We start from the raw sequence: 9983 nt of genomic DNA, 5'->3' as shown, positions 1-9983 counted from the left end.
TTCTTCCATGTATATATTTTTTAAACTTTTATAGATGTTCTGGTTGATATGTCAGCTTCCTAAATATCGGTTTGCATTAGGAAACAACTAAAATATTTGTTATAAAAATAAATTTTACAGTTGTAAAAATACTTTTATTATATTTACTAAGTCAGTTTTATGAAGCCAACATTTTAGCAAATAAATGGGGAAAGAATGAAGCAAAAAGCATGGTGAAAATTCCACATGGGGGCTTGTAGAATAACCCAGTCCCTTAAAATTGTAATATAACTCAAATTTAAATTTAATATTTAAAATTTAACATTTTAATCACATTTTGTATCAGACCTCTCTCGATACTGCCTGGGTTGAATTTTAAGATAATTGTTTCTTACTGTAGACCTGATTCTATCAAACTTTGTGACAGCTACACATATCCAAATCGCCAAAAAAAAAAAAAAAAAAAAATCAAGTATTAGGAGATTGTACATTTCCATTGAGAAGTAAAAATATTGTTTTATAAAAACAATATATCAATTTCATTTTAGTTAATGTGATATGTGAAATGGAGACAGGATCATTTTCAAATAATATAATGATTGAAATATTTTTTTGATTCAATTAAAACAGTTTTAATCTGTCAGATATGAATTTATTTGTCAACATATAGATCAGTGTTAACTGTAGCTGGTTTTTATTATACTCTAAAAGAAATATAGATATTGTTGTGCTCATTATTACGATAGATAAAATTAATATCACTATCCAACAATATAAGGTTTTGAAAATAAAATATTGATAGAGAATACAGATAAGAGTGTAGTATTTTTGTCTGATGAGACTTTATTAAGAGAGTTATAAGAAGCATACATATTAAATTATCCCATATTTTAGTGCACTTATTTATCCAAAATACCTATTAAAAATAATACATTAGGATATTTAGCCTTTGTTGTCCGAGTTTCTTTTTTTAAGATTATTTTATGACTTTTGAAAATGAATTCTAAAGTAACTGATTCATTTTTAAATTAAAATTATTGAGGTGACATTAGTTAATAAAATCAAATAGATTTCAAATGTACAATTCAATAATACATCATATGTATATTGCATTGTGTGTTTACCACCAAAATTAAACCTCCTTCTGTCATCAAATATTAGATACTCCAATCTAACTCCTCCATGTCCCCCTTCTCTCTGGTAACCACTGATCCACTGTCTGTGTCCATGAGCTTCTGTTTATTTATCTTGTTCATTCATTGCCTTCAGTTGTATATACTACATATGAGTGAAATCGTATGGTTCTCAACTTTTTCTGTCTGACTTATTTCACTTAGAATGATAATCTCAAGATCCATCCATCTTGTTGCAAATGGTAGTATTTCATCTTTTCTCATGGCTGAGTAATATTCCATTGTATATATGTACATCTTCTTTGTTTAATCACCTGTCAAAGGATACTTTGGTTGTTTTCAAAAATAATATTTTAGTATTATTTTAACAATAGTGGATGTTTATATATAAGTAAAACTTGTTATAAATTTATTCCATTTTGACCATTTTTAATCAACAACCCTTTTATACAGGAGGCAGTACAGTGTAGTGATCAAACTTTTGGACTGAGAAATTATGCTGCCAATGTTTGAATTCTAACCTCTAGTTTCCAGATATTTGTGAGAAAATTGCTTCCCTCAAAGTTCTTAAAACAGTGATTACAGCTCTCAGAAAACCTCTGGTACATTTAAATATCTCAATAAATGTAAGCTGTGGAATTGTGGGCTGATAGGCCTCTCTCTTAGGCAGCAGAATGAGACAGACTATCTTCTCATCCTCTGCCATTGCCGTTACACTAACAAGAACTCACCAAGAAAATTATGTTTCTTCCTTGTTAAAATGATAATAACTAAGACCTCTGACTGCTCATAGAAAATTAGATAACATTAACATCTTCATTTCCATTATGCTATATGTATGCGCCAACCATACTTTGCTTGGAGTGGAAGAAAAATGAAACTCCCAATTTCACTCTTGGCCTGTCTGAGGACTCTTCCCTTCTTCCCTTCAGAGCTGAAGTGGTTACAAGGTGATATTGCAAATTGTTTGTGCTTTTGTTCATACTTTGGGAATTTGAGTGTCCATCGAAAGTTGATACAACTACATAGAAAAAAAATATGTTGTCCTCTAAGTTCTACTTTTTGAAATTGATAATTAACTTTTAATTAAATTAACAAAACCTGCTGTGTTAGAAATTAGGGAAATCGATGAAAAAAAGAAATTCCCTCTGTTCTCGAGAAGCATACTTAGGTTGGAAATACAGACTAAGAAATCTATGACTACGATTGAGTGATAAATTCATATTGGATAAACAATGTGTAATTGAAACAAAACTAAACTGCATACTTGTACCTTAAAGAGAAAAAGAGCAAGGGAGAGTTACACCAAGGTGAATTTGCATATGGATCTGTGTTAGATGGGTGGGTTGAGAGCTACATGAGGAGTAGGACATAGAAATTCCAACTATTTGGCAACAAGGTATTTAGAAAGGTATGTGAAAATATTGTTAAAAAGGGCACAATTATTATGACTATAGTAGGGATGTATAATTTTTTTGCCCCACACTTGTAATAGAGAAGATGATACACAGAAAGCTATAGAGAATGATTTATGTTTCCAAGAGCAAAATCCTATAGTGGACAATCTTCCCTTCAGTCTAAAGGGTTTTAAATACCTATCTATCTCTTAATTGTCTAAGCAGATGGGAATTGCCTCATTAGGACAACAAACTTTGTCGAAATTATAACAGTAAAGAAGGAGATTAAGTAACACCCTCTGAGGCCCACAGGCAGTTGAATTTATTGCTCTCATAACAAAGATTTTGAAAGGAATAATTTGAAAATCTTCAAAGTCCAGTATTCTATGATAAAATAATACAGTCTAAGAGTGTAATGCAAATTTAGCCACACACACACACACACACAAAATGTGAGCCTTGATATCTCAAAGGTGGAAATTTATTATTTAGGAATTCAAAGATTGTTAATTCTAAGATAGTCAAAATTAGATTTTTAAAAACAAATTATAAAACTAAAATTTATAGCATATTTAATACATAAGAGATATTGTGTTAACACTTTGATACTTCACTTAACCTTCATGACAACCCTGTAATACTGTTATTGTTATCATTGTTATTAATATTCCAACTTTATAGATGAAGTTACTGAAATACAGACAATTTAAGTAATTTTCCCAGGGTCTCATAGCTAATATATCCCTGCTCTTAATCATTCTGCTATACAAATAAACTCTAAACTTATGAAATAGACATCATTATATTCAAGCTAAATAAGCGATATAATACTTTATGTTCTTTTTCATCAATTTACCCATCCAGTTGAATAGAGAAGTAACTATAGAATATATATCCCTGAGGATGTTTAGTATTTTGTTTTGGAAAATGATACCAGTATTCATTGCTTAGTTACATTTAAAATGATGCTTAGAAAATTGTTTTAATTTTAACAGACCACAATAACAAAGATGTACCACAAACATAATTTAACCCAGTTCATATTCTGCTAAAAAAAATAATAATTTGACATACATCTGGAAATCTAACCTAACTATTAAATTTAGTTGTCGAATAGTTGTGCAGTTTTTAGTCACACTTAAGGAGAACATAAGTCTTAGTTCTAAAAGTTCTCCTACTTCTTCTTCACTAGTCACTACGCTGGTCACATAATGTCTCTTTGACTAGGTTCCATATGTTCAGAAATGAAAATTGATCCCTTTCCTACTTTATAAAAATGTTATAAACATTGAGATACATGAAAATTATATTTGTTCAGTGATTTTGAGAACATGATGATGCATGCATAATGGACTTTATGTTAACCATTTCTGTATTATTCTTAACATTTAAATAGAGAAAACAATGATAATTATCAAAATGCTTCACATTATACTATTACATCAAAGAAAAAAATAATTTCTACATCATCTTGTATTTAATTTTAGCAAAATTATTTATATCATATTTGGGGTAGAGAATCTAGAAATCTCAGTCACTGATCAATCCAAAACCATTTAAATAAAGATCTCTGAATTTGTGATAATGAAGACATAATTATAAAAGAGGCATAACAGACTATTAGAATATTATTAGAGTCTCAGTGTTTATTTTTTTACACACAAACAGCATAAAGTGTTTGATTTCATTGTTTCCTTTTTCACTGAATATTGAAAATACTTAGCTCAATGGTCATTCAAGACCAAATGATTTTTTTAGGATAGAAATATACTATCTTCTGAATTAGCCAAAAGAAACAGTGCAAAGAAAAGGATAATATAAAATCATATAGTTTGATTCTATTTCAAAATTTCAACAACAATGAAGATTAATATAAATATATTAATATTAATTAAGACCACAATTCATGCAGCAAAAGACAGATAATGATACTGGTACATTAATTTTACATTTCTGACTCAGTAATAATGTCTTAGTTAGAATTATTACTAGTTACAACCACAAGTTCATATAATACATAAAATCATAATATATATATGTATGCATGTATATATATGAAAATAAACATGTATATAGGTATATGCATAGACACATATTCACATTGAAAATTTCTTTTAGTGCCAAAAAGGCTAAACAATAAAAGTGGATAATACAATGGGATTTTTTTTAAAGCTTTACTTCGATTTTAATTTGGATTTTTTGATTACATTGAAATTATATAAATACTTGAAAAAATAATCAGGGACTTAATGATTGGGGCAATACATTTTTTATAGTTTTTATAATTCAATATCTGTATACTTTATTGCATGCTCACCACCAAAAATCTAGTTTCCTTCTATTACCATATATTTGACACCCTTTACTCAATTTGTCCTCCCCCAACCATCTTCATATAATATTATTAACCAATATCTTATAAATTAAAAATAAATAAATAAAGTCTATGGCCATGCTACCCTGAGCAAGCCCTATCCCGTCTGATCTCGGAAGCTAAGCAGGGTTGGGCCTGGTTAGTACTTGGATGAGAGACCACCTAGGAAGACCAGGTGCTGTAGGCATACAAAAATTTAAAAAAATAAATAAATACATAAAATAAGGGATTGTAAGCTGACAAAGTCCTTGCAATCTGTGAGGTCGACCAAGAGTTGCCTCGCCAAAAAAAAAAAGAAAGAAAGAAAGAAAGAAAGAAAGAAAGAAAGAAAGAAAGAAAGAAAGAAAGAAAGAAAGAAAGAAAGAAAGAAAGAAAGAAAGTTAGTTAGTTATTATGGAAGACAATTTTTCTACGGACCGGAATTGAGGGTGGGGGATGGTTTTAAGACCATTCAAATGCATTACATTTATTGTGCACTTTATTTCTATTATTATTACATTGTAATATGTTATGAAATAATTACACAATACAATGCACCGTAATGTAGAATCAGATGCCACCAGATGCAGCTGTACAATTGAAGTACATCAACTCACTTGCCACTATAAAGCCTGCCACAAATGCAGCTTAATTGTCACTTGCCACTCACCGACAGGGTTTTGATGAGTCTGCAAGCAATGGATTTATTATGGTCTCTGTAGTCAAGCCTCTAGGCTAATGTTAATCTGTATTTGCAGCAGCTCTCCAGGGCTAGCATCACTGCCTCAGCTCCACCTCAGATCAAGCATTAGATTCTCATAAGGAGAGTGCAATATAGATCCCTCACATGTGCAGTTCACAGTACGTTTTATGCTCCTGTGAGAATCTAATGCCTGATCTGAGGTGGAGCTGAGGCAGTGATGCTAGCGCTGGGGAGCTGCTGCAAATACAGATGAAACTTAACTCATTCGCCTCCTGCAGTGTGACCCAGTTTCTAAAAGGCCAATGACCAGCACTGGTCTGCAGCCCGGGGGTTGGGGACCCCTGATCTAAACAATTTTAAAGTATACACTTCAGTAGTGTTAAGTATATTTATATTGTTGTGTAGTGCATCTCTAGAACTTTTATCAATTTTATAATTGGAACTGTGTCTCCATTAAACAATATTCTACACTCCTCTCCCCTCACCCCAGTTTTTGCAAACCACATATTTGCTTACACTTTTTATAATTTCGACTATTTTAGGTACTTCAATTAAATGGAATTATATAGTATTTGTCTTTTTGTGATTGTCTTCTTTTGCTTAGCCAGTGTCCCTTAGGTTTATCCATGTTGCGGATATGACAGGGTTTCACTCTTTTTTTAAAGTCTGAATAATATCTCATTGTACGTATATGCCATTTTTTCTGGATACATTATCCATTCATCAGTTCTATCTCTTGGTTATTGTGAATAATGCTATTATGAACATGAGTGTGAAAATATCTCTTGTAGATCCTGTTTTGATTCTTTTCAAATATATACTCAGAAGTAGAATTACTGGATCATAAGGTAGTTCTATTTTTAATTTTTTTTCAAGAATTGACCACATACTGGGACACAGAGATAGTCTCAACAAATATAAGAGGATTGAAATCATATCAACCATATTCTCTGATCATAGTGCTTTGAAGCTAGAGATCAACAGTAAAAAGAAAGAGGGAAGAATAAATATATGGAGATTAAATAACATGTTACTGAAGAATGATTGGGTCAGAGAAAAAAATATTTTTAATTTTTGCAGAAACTTCCATACTTTTTTCGTAATGACTGAACACTTTTACATTAACTCCAACAGCGTACAAGGATCCTAACTTCTCTGCATCCTCACCAACACTTATTATTTTCTGTTCTTTTGATAGCGACTATCTAAAAGGTGAGATATCACTGTGGTTTTAATTTGTATTCCCCTTATTAGTGATGTTGAACATCTTTTCATGTGTTTATTGGCCGTTCGTATGTCATCTTTAGAAAGATATCTATTAACGTCATTTGGCCATTTTTAAATTGGATTTTTTCGTTTATGTGTTTTTGAGTTGAAGTTTCTTATATTCTAAATATTAACTAGTTATCAGACAGATGATTTGCAATTATTTTCTCCCATTCTTTCATTCTGTAGGTTATCTTTCTCTATGTTTGTTTTGCTGTGCAGAAGTTTTTAAATTTTATGTAGCTTCATTTTCTATTTTTGCTTAATGTATAATTGCCAGATATTAAAAATATATGTGAAACCTGTATGTATTTTGTATTCTAAAATTTCTTAGAATATTTTTTGTTATCACAGAATCTTAATAGCTTGTTAGAGCACTATAATTATATTTTCAACCACATATTTCTGTCAGTAGTCTATCTCTAAGCATAAATGATTGCATCTGTCTGTCATTGAGGATTTACTAAATCCATGTGCAATGTTTGCTCTGATAATTACAAGGGGATGAATATGTAAGTTAGAGAGGAGACGAAAATATCATAGTATACAACTTCATGTAGTGGCATTGCTTTTTAAATAATGTGATAGTTTTAATCAAAATTGGAAGGATTATTTGGATATAACAGTATTTACCAAAATTAAGCTACTGGGATATTTAGTGTTTTGTTTATCAAACAACAAGTTAACAGACTGAATTTTGATACAGTATTCATGTGAATTTTTAAAATTTAATTTTATCATTCAACAAACATTTATAAAAACTCTTCATATACGGACATTGATAATAATATGTAAAGCTAGATAATATACAACAGCTATCCCCACAAAACACATTTAGTGAGGACAAATGCATATAAGCACATAAATTACTATATCAATTTATGTACATCGATTCCTATCCTTAAAGACTCAGATAATGTTATCTCCTCTGGAAGCCTTCCTTTACTGCTTAGTCTTATGTATATACCCCTGCTCTATTCACCTAGTTCACCTTATGCATATACAAGAGTCAACAAATTGTAAATATCTCTATTGCTTCACGTGTCTCTCATCATTATAATTCCTCTTCAAAACAAAAGAAGTCCAGGTTAATTATAACTATACATCTAGTGTAAGCTTGTGAAAAATGGAGAATAATCTTAAGCAATAAGTTTGGATCATGTACTGGGGGGGGTGTTAAATAGAATGCTCTAGACTTTTTTATTTGATGCTTTCTGGAATAATGAATCAAATATTTATTCCATATGCCACCAATCTAAACTCGAATGACTTTTGAAATAGTCATGTATTCCTGAAGTAATTCTCTGACATCTTTCCACGGGCTTGTGACAAAAGTCTTTTTATACTAATCTTCAAATCCAGATGCTGTGTCTCAAAGGAGAATAGAAGAAGTGAGGAAGGATAGGGCAAGAAACTCCCTGATGTCTCCAACAGTTCCTCAAAGTTTACTTAATAACTTCTGTCTCTTGGCAAGGATTTATAAGCCACTCACAGAGAAGTAATAGGAAGTTTTGCAGACTCCCTCTATGTTTGGTGATAGATAATATGATTTCCTCAAGGAGAGAATTTGTATGATAGACCTTATTTCATTTCTCCTAATGTTTCCCTAAAATAGCAAAACAATACTGGAATGCATATGCAAAAAATATTTTGAATGTTATTTTCATGTTATCTAAAATAATTATATTGAGTTAAAATTTATACAATGTACAAAGCACAGATTATGATTGCATAATTTGATGAGTTTTGAAAATTTTTACACCATGTAACCAATACCTACCCTATTTAAGATAGCAATTATTTTAAGCTTCTGGGCAGTTGACTTGTTTCATCTTCTAGTCATTCCAACATACCATAGGTAATAACTTTTTTAATCTATCTGAAAATAGACCCATTTTGCTTATTCTAACGATTCAAATAAATGAATAATGAAGTGCATTTTATTTATTGTATTTATTCTCTCTCTTAGATACAATGTTTTGGAGATTCATACATGCTATTGCATGTATCAGTAGTTAATTCCTTTTTATTACTGAGTAGTGTCCCCTTGTATGAACGTACCACAGTTTGTTTATCCATTCATTTCTTTATGGGGAGTTTCCAACTTTTGACTATTATCAAAGCACTTTTGTGGTCAAATGTTTTCATTTCTCTTGAATACATACCTAGCAGTGGAATTGCTGAGTAAATCCACATATATTATTATTTTTAAAAAATTATTGTGTATACATACAATGAAAGATTTATTGTTACCAAGGGGAGGAAATTAAGAGTTCTTTCTTAAGGGATACAGAGTTTTTGTTGAGAAATAATAAAAAAAAATTGTATGTATCGAGATAGTGGGGAATGTTACACAACATTGTGAATATATTTAATGGAGCTAAATTTACACTTATAAATAATTAAAATTATAAATATCATGTTAGGATTCGGCAAAAACATGGCTGAGTGAGAGAGGTCCCTAGATCTCTCCTATTAAAACAATAGGCTTAACACCTAAAACTCAACAACAAAAAAAACACCAAAACTGCACACCAGCACACCTGAGCATGGGATCTGTGCATAAGAGCTACTACAGGTCAGAACCCCGGGTGTCCGGCAATGGACTTGGAGTAATAAAGAAGCTGCCTCTCACAGCTGCTGGAGATCCCTGTAGGAGGAGTGGGAGGGGTGAAGGTGCAGCGACTTTCCTGAACAATCCTGCCTGGAAGTGCTGGGGCTTGTACGCAGGGGACCGGAGGGCCCAGTATCAGGGCAGAAAACAGAGACATGGGGCGGGATCACAGAAGAACAATAGTTGATTTTCAGTGACAGAAGTTGCAAAACTGAGGCTGAGCTGCAGCCCCCAACCCCCAACCCAGAGAGCCCCTCCCCCCATACCCTCCGAGACCTATCACCACAGAGCCCCAAGGGAATCTGAGCAAATACTGCCAAAACTGTCGCTGACACTAACAGGGACTGAAACTGAGGGTAGCAAATGTGATTAAATATCTACAAGAAAATAAAAAAGACATTTAGGCATTATATAAAGCAGGGATCCAAGAGGCTTAGACATCACCTATTGGAAATCAAAAGAAAAGTGCCTTCTTTGCAGCAGGCTAAAGAGAGATCTTTATATAATAAATCTTCTTTCTGGAAAAAAGAAGAATACA

The 9983-nt window shown here is 31.7% G+C and overlaps 1 pseudogene; it reads left to right on the top strand.

Moving 5' to 3' along the window:
- The first annotated feature begins 4951 nt into the window (after positions 1-4951).
- On the top strand, positions 4952-5070 carry LOC112484544 (annotated as a pseudogene).
- Positions 5071-9983: the final 4913 nt, after the last annotated feature.

The sequence above is a fragment of the Pteropus alecto genome, unplaced genomic scaffold (assembly GCF_000325575.1).
Source record: "Pteropus alecto unplaced genomic scaffold, ASM32557v1 scaffold250, whole genome shotgun sequence".
NCBI classification, from domain to species: domain Eukaryota; kingdom Metazoa; phylum Chordata; class Mammalia; order Chiroptera; family Pteropodidae; genus Pteropus; species Pteropus alecto.
Note: the sequence above shows the minus strand (reverse complement) of the source record. Positions and strands in the feature narration are given on the sequence as shown.